The sequence below is a fragment of the Ochotona curzoniae genome, unplaced genomic scaffold (assembly GCF_017591425.1).
Source record: "Ochotona curzoniae isolate NIBS_2020 unplaced genomic scaffold, NIBS_Ocur_1.0 contig_66, whole genome shotgun sequence".
Classification (NCBI taxonomy): domain Eukaryota; kingdom Metazoa; phylum Chordata; class Mammalia; order Lagomorpha; family Ochotonidae; genus Ochotona; species Ochotona curzoniae.
Window position 1 is genome coordinate 5645254 of NW_024466512.1, and position 17800 is coordinate 5663053.

Consider the following 17800-nt stretch of genomic DNA (forward strand, 5'->3'; position numbering starts at 1 on the left):
GCCTCACTCAGGGCAGGGGGGCCATTTTGAAGAATATTTACTACACAGGACTCGCCCAAGTGATTAGACGAGCTCCGTGAGCAGTTCTGGCCGTGGTGCCAGGAGGATTGCTCCCTCGCTAGAGTTCATAGTAAACTTGCTCCAGTCCCTTCCTCACCAGACACACTGCACTCATTTTTTGAGCAGCTGAGCATTCATCACTAATTGGTCAGCCTGGGAACTCCCAGGGACACACTACGGCAAGCAGCAAGGGTTCAACACGTCTGCCTAGAGCTGACATCTCACCCACCTTACACGCCACACCTGTGTGGCCCTGTAACTCAGCTTCATTTCAGGGGGCCAAGTAGCCTCATCTCAGGCAAGACCAGAGCTCATTCTAGGCTGTTTGTAATGCTGGAGGAACTCTCAGAGACTCCACAGCAATGTTGTGCAACACGCGCTCCTCTGGAGCTCCTGACGCCTCTGCCAATGTCCCAAAGCCCCCACGCCCCAGGTCCTCCCTGCCCTGTGTCCACCCTGGCCCAGCCCCTGCCCCCTGTGTTTCCTTTGGGTTCATTTGTTTGTTTTGCTTCTCCCAGCAGATGCTGCTAGGCTTTCCCTTCTGGGGGAATAATGGATGGGCTGAGAGATCCATTTTATCCAGTCTAGACTCATGAAGTCTGCAAACACGAGAGCCGGAGTGGAACTGTCCGCAGCCCCAGCAACGGGATGCTCCAGCAATGCTCTGCTACAACTCGCAACTTTGTCTTTTAATCAAACTAAAGGCTAGAGTTGCTTATACGTATCTCTCAAGCACTTTCTTAAGGCCACATAAAAAGCCAGAATGGCTGAAATGAATTCTTTAGAATTTAACGATTTAGATTTATATATATATTTTTTAAAGATTTATTTTTTATTATTTTTTATTGGAAAGGCGGATATACAGAGAGGAGAGACAGAGAGGAAGATCTTCCGTCCGATGATTCACTCCCCAAGTGAGCGCAACGGCCGATACTATGCCGATCTGAAGCCAGGAGTCTCTTCCGGGTCTCCCACGCGGGTGCAGGGTCCCAAAGCCTTGGGCTGTCCTCGACTGCTTTCCCGGGCCACAGGCAGGGAGCTGGAAGGGAAGCAGGGCTGCCGGGATTAGAACCGGCGCTCATATGGGATCCCGGGCGTGCAAGGCGAGGACTTAACCACTTGCACCACCGCGCCGGGCCCGATTTATATATATATTTTTTGAGCATTTTGTCATGTTCACTTCACATGTAGACATTATAAGCATAAAGGGAAGTTTTAACATTCCTGTTTTCAAGATGTGATGTTCATGACAGTAAACAATGGGAAGCAGGTGCTATTCTTACTATATCCCAAACAACCTGACAGCCACAGAGTTCTTGTGCACCGTGTATGTTAACCTCCACATTAAAAAAAAAAAAAAAAGATGCTTGCTTTTCTGTCTCTGATCTTCTTCATCTAGTGTAAAGTTTTCCAGTTCCAGTCATTTTGCTGCAAATGTCTGGATTTAATTCATTTTCATGACCGAGTAATATTTCATTAACAGTGTACACCCCAGGGCCTGGCGGCGTGGCCTAGTGGCTAAAGTCCTCGCCGTGAACATGCCAGAATCCCATATGGCCACCAGTTCTAATCCCAGCAGCCCCACTTCCCTTCCAGCTCCCTGCTTGTGGCCTGGGAAAGCAGTCGAGGACAGCCCAAAGCCTTGGGTCCTGCGCCTGCATGGGAGACCCGGAAGAGGTTCCTGGTTCCCGGCATCAGATTGGTGCAAACACCGGCTGTTGCGCTCACTTGGGGAGTGAATCATCAGATGGAAGATCTTCCTCTCAGTCTCTCCTCCTCTCTGTATATCTGACTTTGTAATAAAAATAAATAAATCTTTTATAAAAGAAAGAGTGTACACCCCACTCTCTACTGTCATCAGTGGAGACATCTGAGTTCATTCCCTGTCTTACCTGTGACTCGGGTCGTTATTAACGTGGGGATGCAGGTGTCCCCTTCGTGTGCTAACTTCGCTGTCTTTGGACACATTCCAGAAGTGGAATATCTGGCTCATATGGTAGAGCCACTGTCAGGTTTTCCATTTTGCTTTGTTTTGAGGAACCTCCATGCTGTTTTCCACAATAGTTGCACTAGTTCACATCCCACCAACGGCATACGAGGGCACCCTTTTCTCTACAATGTCACCTGTGAGTTTTTATTCAGGGATAACAGCCACTCTAACTGGAGTGAGATAACGTCTTGCTGAGGTTGCCGTCTGCATTTCCCGGATGGCTAACGACCCTGAGCAGCTTTCTGTGTGTCGCTGGCCGTTTCTAGTTCCTCCTTTGGAGACAAGTCTGCCGAGCCATCGTGTGAGGCCTTGTTTTCAGAACCAAGAAAACAGATAGAAAGAGCGTATACAGTCCCAGACAGAAAACGTGGGGTCCCCACGAGGTGTGACCTGAGGCGTGTCCAGCTGCCCCGAAGGCTCTCCTTTCTCACTGTTTTAGCAGAAGCCGCTCTGCGCATCCACGGTTCCATGCCAATTCAACTAACTTCAGGTCAGAAATGTTGGGAAAGAATGATGTCTGTGTTCAACATACATGGATTTTTTCCCTTATCATTATCCCTAGCAAACCATACAGCATGACTGCTTGGCCTTGATTAAAATGTGTGAGGTATTATAAGTAGCACCGCGAGGGCTTTAAATTACTCGGAGGAGCATGCCCAGTTACGGCCAGCTGCTCCACTCCATGGAACAGCCTTGGGTGTCATGGACACTGGCCACCTGGAGGGCCTGCTGACACCAAAGGACAGCTGCCTCAACTTCTCCACTTAAATGTCCTATTATTATTGCAGGAATTTGTTTCTTTTGTTGCTGTTGTTTGTTATTATTACACGATGCAGTTAGTGCCGAGATAAGGAAAACGAGAACAGGAATTCCCCGGAGACAGCGGCTTCCGCTCAAATCATTCACCGTGGCGTGCCAGTCCCCACCCATCCCAGATGAAGAAAACTAATTTCCAGGTCAAAAGACACTTAGAACTTGGATATTTACAACAAAGAACCCCAAGAATATTCGATTTTTCCATCATCTTCAAATTCTCCAGTCCATGAGGAGAGGCAGTAGAGACCTGGGCTGCATTTCTCAACTTAATGTTTTATTGGTCCCGAATTAAGGGATATTAAAGGAGATTCCTGGAAGGGGCTGCCTGTGGTACAGTGGCGTAAGCCACCACCTGCAAACGGGCATCCCATAGAGACCACTGCTTCCAGTCCCTGATAATGTCCTTGGGAAATAGCCCAAGTACTTTGGTCCCTGCCATCCATGTGGGAGACCCAGATAAAGTTCCTGGCTCCTGACTTCTTGTAGCCATTTGGGAAGTGAGCCACAGGATGTAAGAACTCTCTCTCTCTCTCTCTCTCTTTCTCTTACTTCGCCTTTCAAATAAATATATTTTTAAAAGGGAGACATGTAGAAATAATCAAATAGTATTCTCTAGCAGGAATGTGTTCTAGGAGCTGTGCATACAGTTCACTTCCGCCTCCTGACAATGCTGCGCACGGGACTTTATCTTCATCTCAACAGATGAATCAATTCTGCCGCCAAAAGGCCAAGGTCATATGGCTAGTCATGGGGCAGTGCTTCTATTTGAACCCAGGAATCCTCTCCAAACTCTGGGCTCTAGCCACTGCACTGTGCTGCCCACAGACCCAAGTTTCCAAGCTTGGTGCAGCTCTGCGAGCAGCTGAGCAGGAGTAGTACAGACTACTCAGCTGTGGCCCAGGAGGCGGATGGTACAAACTGCTTTTATGATGTGCTCCACCCTGAGATCCACAGACCCACCACCAAAGGACTATGTCTGCTTTCTCCAGCACGTTGTATCTAAATTCTCTTTTTCCTTCAATGCACCATCCAATGTGCTTGGTTTACATGAGTGGATCCGCATAGCCTGCTGACGCATCTGGCAGGGCAAAAAAGGAAATCAATTCTCACAGGTAAGGATCTACAGATACCAAAATTTGCCAGAAGTTGCCAAGCGTCCAAATTTTAACCAACACTCTCAGAAGTGCACTTAGGAGGGGTCCTCTGACCCCCTCCCCACCGTGTGTGACTGACCCCAATGCTAGAAACTTCTCTGTTGTCCTGACAACTCAACTACAGATGCCCCATCCCACCCCAAGTCCTTGGAAACAAACTCGGGCAAAGGAAAAGCTTTGCAGCGCGGCTGACAACATCTGAGCATCCCAGGACACTTTCGCTTGAGTTCCTTGGCCCAACTCGTAAAACTTTGCAAGTCGCGCTTGTGTTAAACTGTTCTGGTATGCTCCAGTAAGTGTGCTTTCGACACAGTGTTAACATAAGGCCAGATCTGTAATACAGCATGGACAATTAAGTGCACAATTTTTGTATAAATGCAAAATCCCTCACTGTGAATTATTTAATTAATGCTCTCCAGTTCATTTAATAGCTCTTTCAGAGGCCATTTCACTCACAGAAAACTAATTTCATTCTCCGGGTTGATTTAATTAGATTGTATGATATATGGCATTGCTAATCCAGCGCTTCGGACGCAGTCTGGGCCCCTTCTCCTATTGTCGGCAATCTGTCAGCCCCATTTTTAACAGTATTGAAAAATTCAAGCTTTATTATTGCCCGCTCAGTCTTTCTCTCCCATCAGAAGGAAAGTAATGAGCTTTTCTTCTTGCGAGAGCCGGCAGAGAGCGCGGTGCCCTCGGTGCTTCAGGCATGAGCTAGTATTAACGGGCCTGATTCATGAGTTAAGTTTCCAAGTGCTCGTGGCTATTAGCACTCAGTCCTTTGGCTGTCATTTAGTTAAAAAGACTCTTCGGTTAATTCACTCTTTTAATGAGACTGTGCTATTCAACTAATGTATTTTACTGTATGAAAGGTCACACCAGGAACCAAAACAGATTGGAGGGAATGTAGCAAGAAGCCCAGCTGTCAAGAAACAATTCAAGCCTCCGAGGCATTCAGCAGCCCCTGCGTCTGTAATAAGCTATGGAACTGATGGGCCAGCATTCACCTCCAGAGTTGAACGCCATAAATCAAGGCTAAAGAGAAGGCAGATTAATCAGAGGCTCAGACACAAAGAGCACGTGTTTCATTACCCATATAATCACTAACATGATTGCCAGACAAGCTAAGGAACTGGATGTGAGGCTGGAAAAATATAGTTCAAGAGAGTGCTAGAACTCGGTTCTGTTTAGCTGCGAGCACCCAATCTTAGCATCCAGGTTCTGCGGCTTCCATTTTCTGATTCAGCACTGGGGAGGCGGCAGGGAGGGGATGGGAAAGGACCGTCAGTGGAGGCCGAGGTTGAAGTGGGCTGACCCCGGGGGACTAGAGAAGGCTGAGTCAGACTGCAGGAGAACGGGGCAAGCTAGTGGTTTGTGCCGCCTCGACATATGATGTGGATCCAGATGGACAGAAAGGTCCAGCCGTGCAGAGCCAGAGACCACAGGACTTCTAGAAGACCAGGACAGGATTCTTGTGTGGCCCTCCCTCGGCCATTCTTTGCTTAGGGAGCACACTCGCACACACACACACACGCCCACACACATGCACACGCACACTCATGTGGGTGAGGTGCTGCCACCCTTTCAGCCTCTGCCTTCTTACATTAGCTGCTTGCCAGACCACGTGGGCATAGATGTGCAGAAGACAGATGGCTGAGCCAGGGTTCTTAATGGCCTCCCCTCCCTGGGGTCACTCCACCATCCAGGGCACAAGTGAGGCACCTGGGCTGGCCAACGTCCTGGTCTCCAGCTAAGACGGTTCTAAGGCTTGGGTTTGCAGCTCAAGTTCAAGTCTACACAGTGGGGCAATCCTAGCAAGACGCTGTCTGCGGGCATCAGAACTTCCCAGCCTCCCCCGTCCCCTCCATGCGGTCCCCTCTTCCTGGGACCCTCCCTGGGCCGGCTGAGCAACAGATTCCTCGTACGGAGACTCTGACTATTTTCTTTAGAACTTGACTTTCCTCCAACAAGGTTCATCAGTTCGACATTCCTCCAGCTTTCCAAATGCGGGGGGGGGGGTGTGGAGGAAACCGTATGCTTAATTACTGCACATCTGTTGCCGAGAACTCACCCTCTCACCAACATGGCTGGGTCTCGCGGTATGAATTTTAAAACCTGTCAGCAAGGGATCACAGCAGCTCTGGGAGCGAGAGCTGCTCACGCTAACCTCTGAACCAGATAATCTAACCGTAATCCATTCAGAACTAATCAAACATTTACAGAACGGCACCAGCACGCCCGCAAACAATTCGTCATCTTCACGCGCTCATTACACCTCCGACATCTCCATCTCCCTATGCAAATGAAGCCAGGGAGCTGACATCAGGACCATGTACAGAAATTATAAACAAATATTCATCCATTATGCTGCTGGAATTTAACAGCTGAAGTACTAACACTAGCTGAACTTCCAGCCCTGAGTATCAATTATTTATGAACCTAAAACTGACAGGACTGGGTAGGTGAATTAGCTGCATATGTCAAGCTTTGTTATAAATCCCAGCCTACTGTAAAACTCATTTCCATAGAATGTATGTACAAGGCTGACAATATATCAACAGTGCGGCATTAATAATTTAGAGCAATGAGACCATAAGGGAACACCTTGGAAACTGTGTTCTGCTCCGTAGTTGATATTACAAATAAAAAAGTCAAATAAAATGAATTTCCCATAAACAGAGAATCAAATAAAGCATTTTCTCCAGACTTTTATTTTCAATTTTCAGAAACATACAGGTTGATACCTCCATGCCTAGGTACCATGTGCCCCACCCCCCATTGTCCTCATCCCTTCCTTTTTTTCCTCTTCGCTCGGAGACGGCAGGAATGCTGGCTCTCATGATGGAGAGGGGCGCTCCTCCTCTTGCCTTCATTTTTATGAGAAAAGCAGAGCAAGATGGAAGCAGAGCTGGAGCAGCGGAAGGCTACTTGCTGCAGTGAGGTTGCGGACTGGGGTGTGCTGCTAAAGCGCTAAGTTAGAGGGAGCGCTGGGCACACAGCGGGGAGACAGAGGTCCTGAGGGCTGCACAAGGAGCTCCCTGCCTCTGTCCAGGCTGACACACACACACGTGTGGCTGGTTGTGGAATAAGCACCGCTTGGCTTGGGTCCTTCAGCAGGGTCGCGATCAGAACACCAGGATACTTCAACAAGACTGTGGGATGTGGGAGTCGATTTGGGTGTGGAGGAAAATCTGAAGGCCATGCCTCGACTTGTCATCCAATGCCTTTTCCACAAAATCCTTCTAGGCCAATAGGAGCCAGGTGCAGATCTCCAAGCAGCGGCTGGGGCTGGGGCTGAGGAGGGGCTGGGGCTGAGGCAGGGGCAGGGGCAGGGGCCAGGGCTGGGGCCAGGGCAGGGCAGGGGAAAGGGCTGGGGCAAGGGCTGGGGCAGGGCCCGGGGAGGGGCATGGGAGGGGCAGGGGCAAGGGCTGAGGCAGGGGCAGGGGCAGGGGCCAGGGCTGGGGCCAGGGCTGGGGCTGAGGCAGGGCAGGGGCCAGGGCTGGGGCTGGGTGAGGAATGGTGGAAGGGCCATCTGTACCCTCTCCCCCTCAGCTGCCACTCCCCTTCCACCCATCATCAGTTTAACCTTAGCAATCATTTTTAGGCATGCGATGCTTGGCAACAGAGATCCTCTGTCACTGTTAATCACTCCTCCCTGTCCATCTTCTCCAGACTCGGGATTTTTATGGCTCCGTTGCCACATCAGTCATCCCTGGCTCCAGGCATACTGGGACTGCAGTCTGAGTCCCGGGTCCTGCTCCCCCATAGGTGCAAAGCTTGGGTCCCTGCCAAACCCCCAGACACTAGCACAGCATCACCCTGGTTCTTTAGTACTTTCCTTTCTAGCTGGACTGAGTGGTCCTGGCCCTGACCACTCTTCCATGTCTGCATCTCTGCTGGCTGGAGTGTCTCATGCCTTCCCAAGGTGAGGCCCCTCCAGAGGCCCAGGAGGCCTGGCCGGTGAGCTGGAGCAACACAACTCACAATACTGTCCAGGAAACATCAGCTCCTACTGGGCAGCCCCACCAGGGCCTGGCCTCATGCCCATCTGGGGCCAAGCAACTCAGACGCAGCTGCCAGCAGCTCCCCATACTTGCATGAGGCTGAAATAGAAAACAAGAATGCCTCTTAACTCATAGGCCCCACTTGCAAACCGAAGACAATCACACCTGGGTGTTCCCTGGAGGCCCAGCTTGTGTTCGTTCCAAGAGGGAGGTTCCTACAGGAGACCCCAGGTGCCTTCCAGAACCCTCTCCCCAGCCAAGCACATCCTCCATCGCTCTTGCCAGGACTGGCACTTCCTCTCCTCCCTGCCACCTCTCAGGCCTTGTTAAGCTGTGCAGGTTCTTCCATGCATGGCCTTTAGCAGGGAAAGCTCCAGCAAAGGGCCTTTTTGTTAAATGCCATGTGAAATTGCACTCTGCAAAGCACCTGCTTAGACAAACGGCTTGGGCCACAGAAATTCTCACTGGTGAGCATTGCGGCTCCTGTGCTGCAGAACCACCGACCTTTCTGTCTGACTTAAAGTCTAATGCTGACGACCAGGCAAAGTTCTCCTCACTGGACACACACACTGGGAAGCTTCTATGGCCACTGCTCTGCTTCTAGCGCACACGCGCACACACACACACACACACACACACACACACACACACACACACACACACTCAATGTACTGTGCTCATGGCCAAAACATCGACCCTTTCCCTTCATGCATAGATTCCCGCATCCAGAGAGGCCGGGCTGTGAGCAGGTGCAGTGGGGCTTCAGGGTTAGTTGACAGGAATGCGTAGGAAGGCTTGCTGCTATTCCAGGGACAGTGGAAGCAGCCTCGAATGTTCCCAGTGCTGTGCGAGGCTTAAACAGTTGCAGTCTTTCTGCTTCTGTCGTTGGGAGGGGAGGGGATCATTTAGATCTGTTTCAAAGGGGAAGGAACTAAGAGAGCTGACATTTCTGAAAGAAACAGCATTCACACACACAACTAGAATTGCAATGAGAACTTGGACAGAACAGGCTTTCGTTCAAACGTGTCCGTGACCACCAGAGCCGACGACCTCAGGTGCAAAGACCGGGCCTGTGCTCCAACTTCTGGGGTTAACTTGACCAGTTTTATTTACACTTTTCTGGGGTTAAATATTTGGAGAATTTTCTAAGAAATGTGATTTTTCTGTTTGTGATTCCCATTAGGCCGTGCCGTTTTTCTCTTGCTGGCTTGCTTCAGGGGCGGTGAGGGAGAGAGAGGCTAGCTTATCCCAAGAACAGCTAAAAGCATCACAGGAGTTATGGGCGCTGTGTTCTACGGAGGAGGAAAATATATATTTTTGGTCTTGAAAGTTATTGCTTCAATTACCGAGTAATTTCTTAAGCAACCTCAGGGTGGGCTTTTAGGAGGTGGCTCTGGCAAGGGGCCTCCCGGGACTCTGTCCCTGAATATCACCATTTAAACCTGTCAGAGCAAAAGCCCAGAACCCTTTCCGGGCTGACCCTGCACACACACTGCCCGGGGAAGGTGGCGAGTCCAGGCACCTGGCCCCAGGCCTGCCTCTGTCTGTGACTGCAAGAAATTTCCACACCCACACCAGTACTACTCATAGTAGGGAAAAGAGGAATTTACACAAACACCTGTCAACTGATGGGTAAATAGAACAAATGCCCTAAGCCCACACAGTGGGATATCATCTAGCCATAGGAAAGACCACAAGGTGGTCTTTAGCTACCATGTGGATGAACACACCTGCTGGGTGAGTGAAGTCAGACTCCACAAGGCACATAGTGTGTGACTCAGCTCACAGACGGGAGGCATGGGGATGCTGGGCAAGCCTGGTCGCCCTGGTGTCAGCAGGGGCCTGAGCACCTGCCGAGCCAGGCTGCAATGAGGGGCGGCTTCGCTCCTGGCAGATGTTGGATGTGGGTAAATCCCAGACACCCAATGGGCCTGGCTGGTGCAGACGGAGGTCGCCTGGCTTCCCGGAGCCCATGGGAGGACTGGCCCAGAACAAGCAGAATGCTGCCAGCCTCGGGCACAGGCGGGATGTGAAGGCAGACGCCCCGCCCCCTTTCCGCACTCCTTGCAAAGCTGACTGCCCAGCAGTGGGCAATGCCACCACCAAACATTCCAGAGTCATGGGCAGCCAGCATGTGCTGGAGGTTTGGATGGGCAAATCCCTGTGCCAGACAACCCTCCCCTCTCTCTCCTCCTCTGATTGGGAAGAACGGATTCTGGCTGGGTTTTAGGTGTGAGGTTCCCATGCCACTACGTGGGGAGGAAGCTGGCGTTGGGTGGAGAGCACCAGGGCAGAGCCATCCTTCCTCTACGCGGGGAGCACTGAGTTGTGGGACCATCTCTATTTAAACAAGCAAAAGTCTGGCTAGAGGCTGGGAACAGGAAGATGCAGAAGAGTCTGCAGCAACTTTCTGCTGTTCTGTCTTCATTATCGAAATCTGTGAGCTGAGCTTCTGCAGGATGCCAGGCCTCAGAGGAGGAGACTCAGAATCTCCTGGCCTCTGGCTTTGGCCTGGCCGTTGCGGCCATTTGCAGAGTGAACCAGAGGATGGAAAATTCTTTGTCTCTATCTCTTCTCCTCTCTCTGTAACTCTCTTTCAAATAAAAAAAAAAAAAAGGAAGGAAGCACAGACTCGTTCTGGTCTCAACTGCACCTTCCAAAGAAGTCCCAGCATAGAAGGCCTGGGTTCTGCACCTGTCCGTTTGTCCCAGCTTCAGGCTCCTTGTGCTTGAAGCCTCAGAGACCCTGGAAAGGAAGATTCCGCCCCTCCCTGGCACTGTAGGGGCTGTGATCATGATTCTGTGACTACACTGTGGCTCCTTCAAGGAGAGCGAACGCTCAGTTTATGCAGTCACTCAACTGCCTGATCAGCAGTATTGATTGACCACGTGGCCTGATGGCCTCCAGGACAGAGGCTGCAAGAAGAAATGAAGAAAGAGCTTCATCCTTATGGAGCTTAAAGTCAAGTACGTAGGTTCATTTTTTGGACTCTTTGTGCAGGAAGAGAGGCCCAGAAAATCCTCCACCTCCATCTTGGAAAATAGAGTTGGAAGATTAAGTTTATTAGGGCAAAGATTTTTTTTTAATTTGTGCCTATGAGAGGTCTTTAGAAAGTAAGTTCATGGTAAATGTGCATTATGAGAAAACGATCATGGATTTCAAACACTTTTGCACCAGAATGAATGTATCACTTGGTTCTATTTTTTTATGGTGAACTTTCCAACATGTCCTCAATTTGTCAGGAAATGGAACTGAAAGATGACGGGCATTTTCGGGCAGGCCTTGTGACACAGCAGGTGGAGCCTCTATTCTGGACACCCACACCCTTTACTGGAGTGCTGGTTCAAGTCCCGCCTGCTACTTGCTTGTGCAGCCTGGGAAACAGCAGTGCTTGGACCCTCCCCACCTGTGTGGGCATCCAGGATAGAGTCCCAGGCTGTTGGCTTCAGCTTGGTGCAGCCCTGGCTGCTGCCAGCAGTTGGGCCATGAACCAGCAACTGACGAGATCTCCGTGTGTGAGCTTGTCTATCTTTCTGTCACTTCTCCACTGGCTGAAAGTAGAGTTTGTTTTAAGAACTAGACTTTAAGGATTCTTTCTAAATAGATGCTTCTTGTAGATACAGATAATCCAGTATCTCAGGCTATCTTGGGGGCGCAGGGCTGTAACAGCTGCTTGTCAGTTCTCCCAGACTGAGTGGCTGGGTCAGCCTTAGCACTCAGGGTGCTGCTTCCTCATGTGGCCCAGCCACGTGGCAGCAAGGAGGCTGTGGGCCAGGTGTGCAGCAACACTGGGCTGGGCTGAGGTCACTCCATGGCCCTCTGACTCCTTTGCCTGGCAAGATAAGGTTCTTGAGGATCTTAGTTATGACAGACCCCTGAGTGACATGGAACTAGAGCCCTTTGGGGACACGCAAAGAGTCCAAACAATGAACCTACGTGCCCGTCCAGCCACTGAGATCTGAGGGTCATTTGTCACTGAGCCGTACCCAGTCACCCCTCACTAATACCACTGGGTAAGCAGCCTAAGCAGCCCTTGGATAGGAATTGATTTCTCTACATAAAAAGATATGTCATGGTTTTAATTAACTTTTCTTCCATAGACTCACTTTGACTTCAGATGTTTAAAATCAGTCAGTGCCTAAGCCTATCGCTATTCCCCACCATTTGAAATTCATGCCATTTTTCATGAGTTTGTTTCCAAAATGCTACAGAAACAAGCCTCAGACGGAAGGATTTCTGAAGTGTAATCAGGAAACCGAGAAAGTAGTAGCGTAGAAAATATCTGCTTTTTGAAAACCATTAAAAGGGGATGGAAACAAAGCAACCACAGATTGTCCCATAGCCATGGTAAATGCAAGGCCATTACTGTTTTAGGTGACTACAGCCCTGGCCACGGTCAACCTCGGCACCTTGGCTCAGTGTCCCCTGGTGACCTGGGAACTCAGGACCTCCCTCCACAGGACCAGGACAGCAGACTGCTGCAGGTGCCTGCCAGGAGTTCTAGGGTCCCGACCTAACAAACTGGAGTTACTGGATGAAGAGATGGAAGGACTGACCAGCTCTGCTTCACCCAGACTGGGCTGCTGCAATTGGTGGACAAGCCCACCTTCTTTGACAAGGAAGGGATTTTGGCGAGTGATCCAAGGGCAGACGCTTCTTCCCCGAACCCAAGGCATTTGAGCTAGGAGACTTGACCATCGCTCTCTTCCCCGAGTGGCCAGACACACAGTCACTCCAGCCACGGAAATGCAGCAGCAGGACATAGAGGGTTAGGAAAGATGGAGAGCAAGAAGATGAAGTTCAGCCAATCCGTGGGCTTTTTGTAATCCATTTTGCAAGAACGTGTGTGAATGAATCTTCCAGACTGTTATATAGCTGTTATATGCCTCACATCCACAGCCCCAACAATCACCTGCTACATGGTAAGAACTGTGCTGGGTGCAAGCAACAGAGAAAGCAACCCAGGAAGCTTACCCTCAGGGAACATCAAGGCTCATTCTAGTTAAGTGCCAGCTGTGTGTCTAGCTTCCTAAACAAACACAGCTATCGACGGTGACGCCATCGTGCAGGCCCATGTTGAAAGTCACCCCGTCTCGCTGCTGAAGAGGGACCACTTTGCTATCTGGCCCCCACTCCACCATTTCTTTGGACACTTCCCCATCCCTCTGGACAGTTACTGGTGGCTCATTAACCCCTCCTTGTCTCCATCTTTTAGGAAGGTTGGCATTCCAAGTTCCATCGTTGGGGCGACTGGAAGCTGCTGCCCTCAGGAGGGGCTGTGCATTTAGGAACCACCCTCCACATCTTGTTTCCAAGCTCACTCCCCAAATGGCCACAATGGCCAGAGCTGGGCCTGTTGGAAGCTCAGAGCCTAGAACTCCATGCAGGTCTCCCACATGGGATGTTTTGGTTGCATCTTTCTAGTTTCATCCAGCAAGCAAAGGAGCCAACAGAGTCCTGTGTTTTCCTAATCACGTCACCCTGAAAATCGCCCTAGGAGTCAAACTCTCCTGGAGGGAGACCATCTGTGTGCACAGAGCCGAACTGGAATCACGTGCCCCTAGAATGTCCATGCTTACCGATCTAGAAATTTCATTTCTGGGGGTGTTGCAAAGAAATGACTCTTGATACAATTAGAAAAGCTTCTGCATGGAGATACTGATCACAACATTATTTATAACCGGACGTGACTGGAAATGACCTATCTCCAAGGAGGGCAGTGGTCACGTTCGTACCCTGGGATGTTATTAGTCATCAACATGATATTTGCAAAGAAAAGGCATTGATAAATTGGAGAGTTTATGCAGAAATACCGAGGAAAAGAACACTATCCAGGGCTTGAATGAGGCGATAAATTGGTTGTGTAGGAGAGAGGAAATAAACGGAAATGCTAATAGTTAACTGTGCAAAGTAGGATAATCTCTTCGCTGTTCCTTTCCACATCTGACAAATGCTCTGTGATAAAAATGAGTTAGCTCTATGGTCAGAAAATTGACGAAGCCAGCTGGACAGACCCAGGCTGTGAGCAGAATCTAGTAGGCCAAGGTCAACTGTCTAATGTGGCCGAGACACCAAGTCTTTGCAAACTGTCACAGATGTTCCTTAAACTATGACATACCGCCTGTAATTGTAATTGCTCGCTCTAAATTGGCTTTGTATTCTGTTAATGACTTTTTTGGTGAACCACTGTTTACAAATAAAGCAGTTCCTGGAATCTGTTAGCAAGCAGGGAATTGCTCTGGCCTCCTAATGAAAAGCAAACACCATCAATAATGCCTTTCCTACCTTGTGCTCACACTGTCTGTATCACGTGCTATGGGCACAGACAGGAACAAGCCTGGAGAAATGTAGTCAGGGGCCGGTGTTGTGGCTCAGAGGGCTAAGCTCCTGCTGGGGATGTCGGCATCCCACACTGGAGTGCTGGTCTAAGCCCAGCAACTAACCCGCTTCTGAGCAGCTCCCAGCTAACGCACCCGGGAAAACAGCAGAGGATGCCCCAAAACTCTGGGCCCCTGCCGTGCATGTGGGAGACTCAGGGCTTCAGGCTCCTGTCTTCAGCTCGCCCCGTGCCTGCTGCTGGCAGCCACTGGTGGGGTGAACCAGCACATGGAAGTTTACTGGCTCACTCTCGTTTGTCGTCTCTCCCACTGGCATTCTGCCTTCCAAATAAATCAGTACATATTTAAAACATGCATTTAGCCTCCAAATTGCTCCTGTGCTTCTGGGCAAGATGCCCCTCCCTTCTCTGTGACAACAGTCCTTCTCTCAAACTCAGCTGCTCCAGTTTGTATGTGCACGTCAGCCTCGCAGGTCAGTGAAAGGCTGGCTCCCGCTGCTGCGGCCACTAGATGCAGCTGTATTGAATCAGGCGGACAGACAGCCTCCAGCCACCTGCCCGGTCTGCGCAGAAGCCATGGGGACACAGCAGTGAGAGATCTGATTATGACAGAAGGAAAGCTACAATATAAAAAGTGGGTGCCCGAGAAACCCAAAAGCTGCCATTCTCACAAGGCCCTGTGCCTCGTTGCTTGCCACAGCTTTCTGTCTATGATGCCCAAACTGGTTACCAACCCAATGTCCCTCGGCACTGAGCAGATAAAGCAACTGTGCATGATGCCTTGTGATGTTTCTCAGGGACGTAAAGGCAAAGTCAGCGATACACGCTAAGGATCAATCTCAAAAATAACTATCCTGAAGAAGTGAGACTGAAAGTGAGATAATTCACGTTAAATCCTAAGCAACAGCAGCTCTCCTGTAGTAATGAGGGTACCAGGAAAAGGGGAGGGGTCACCACTGGGGGCGGGTATGTTCGTCAGCATAGTAATGAATTTATGGGACTGTGTGTATGTCTAAGCCTGCACTTCAGAGAGATTTTATTTCTTATCAGCAAACCTGTGTTTCAAAAAGTTAAATCGCACGCATTTTTCTTTGAACATAAGCGGCATAGCAAAGCAACCCTTTAATAACTAGGCTTCACCTTGATAATTTTCCAGGTAAATAAGACAGAATGTTGAGAGGACAAGCTAACACACCGGGTGCCAGGGCCACGGGTTCTCATGTGTTCTGTGTGACAGTTTGTAAAGACCCCAAAGATCTCCCCTTCCCCGTGTCATGAACCCGCGGCAGGGAATCGGGCTTCCAGCACATGAAACTTCAGGGAGGCGCCCAAAACCTGGCAGCGAGCGACATCAGTGGGCGCTCCTACACTGGCTAAGACAAACACTCGAGGGAGAAGCAGAAATTCATCAATCCACCCATAGCTCTAGCTCCTTCCCCTTCTAAAAGGCAACTAACGCAGTGCAATCATATAAACCATAGTACACAGTACAACAACCTGCTGTACATAAATGCTTATGGTGGTAGCTACTTCATTTGCGTTCCGTTTGTAGGACAAATTCATTAGACACTATGGGTATCATGCTGTCACAGGAGGCTAATCCATGGAATTGCTGCTGTTTCAAAAAAAATTTTAGAGAAGTTTTTTTCCTTTTACCTGGCTTTTACACTGTCATTTTTAAAAAAGACTTATTTATTTATTTGGAAGACAGAGTTAGAGAGACAGAGACACACATACCGAGAGAGAGAGAAAGAAATCTTCCAATAACTTGGTTCACTTCCCAAATGGCTGCAATGGCTGAAGTTGAGCTGAAGCTGGGCTGTTCCAAAGCCAGGAGCTTCTTCCAGGTCTCCCTTGCAGGTGCAGGGCTTCAAGTACTTTTTCCATCTTCTGCTGTTTTCCCAGATGTGTTAACAGGGAGCTGGATGAGAAGCGGAGCAGCTGGGACTCAAACCAGCACCCACATGGGATGTGAGTGTCACAGAAGGCAGCTCTACCTGCTGCACCACTATGCCGGCCCGGAGCTGATCCACAGGATGTGCCTTTCATGCCAGCTCAGCACTTCCTCCTGAGTGTGCTGTCGTTCAATTCCCAAGGATCCTGGATTCTGACGGCCTCTAAGTGTCCCTTGGCTACAAACGATGGCTACAATAAGAGATCACTGGAGGGCAAAAAGCAGGGGCAAGGGTGGCAGCCAGAAGAAACAAATGCCTTCTCCTTCAGCCAACCCTGCAGAAGGATTGGGGTGTCACGTGAGCTGGACTCTAGCAGAACAGAAGGTCCCCTACAGGAGGACAGCCATACCCCGAGCAGGCTTCCACAGGACACACCCCAGAAGGGCTGTTAGAATGACACCCAGCTGGGCAGGCATCTCCGACTACCTACAAGACTCCCCAGGGGCTCTGGGAGACTAAAGGGAGAAAAAGAAACAAAATGGCTCCAGCAAGAAAGTCTGTTTTGTAGGCTAAGGTCACCCTGAAATTCTACAGGCTTAAATACCATATACGTACTTAAGGTCTGGCACAGCTATTTATAATGAATTAAAGATCTTAATAGAACATGGGTAAGGGCATTTTTTTTCAGTGTTTTCAGGGCCATTCCCAGGAATGCTGAAGGGATAAAATCTCCCCAGGGAATTGCACTCTAAGCGGCTAGCCTGGGAAGTCCAGGAAGACCTGGCACGCGTGACTGTGCATTCATAGCAACCAGCAGCGGGGACCTGCGGAGGAGACCCAGGGGTGTGAAGCTGAGGCTTGGTAGCTGCACAAGAGACCCATAGGGCAAAGGACCAGCTTCTCCCAGTAGCCAAGATCAGTCTGAACCCAGCCACACCACTGGTGTGTTGGGCCACAGTGAGTTAAGCTGCCTCCTGCTACCCCAGCAACCCATATCCAGCTCAAGTCCTGGCTACCGCACTTCCATGCCAGTTTCCTGCTAACGCACCTGGGAAAGCAACAGAAAACGACCCAAGTGCTTGGACCACTGTTACCCACATGGAAAAACTGGAGTTCCAGGCTCCTGGCTCCAGGTTGGCCCAGTCCAGGCTGTTGTGGCCATTTGAGGGTGTGAACTAGTAGATTGGGAAATGCACACACTTTATTATTTTGCCTTTTAAGTGAAATCAATCTTTAAAACATAAATAAAATTATATTTGAGGAAGAGTGGGGGAATTTTTAGTTCCAGAACCCCATAACAAACTGTGGTTCAAAAACTAAAATGGAAGAAGAAAAATGCAATGGGATTTCCTACAGGAGTGCCCGAGCTGGAAGAGGAGCTGGGATTCTCCAGCCATTCCACCCTTTACCACCATCTCTCGAAGGCCATGTTCAAAGTCATGCTGCAAGGAAGCATGGGCTCCAGTCACTCCTCACAGAACAGCCTGAGGGTGCCTGACTTTACAAGAAAATATGGGAAGCCACGCTGCTTGTAGGGCTACAAG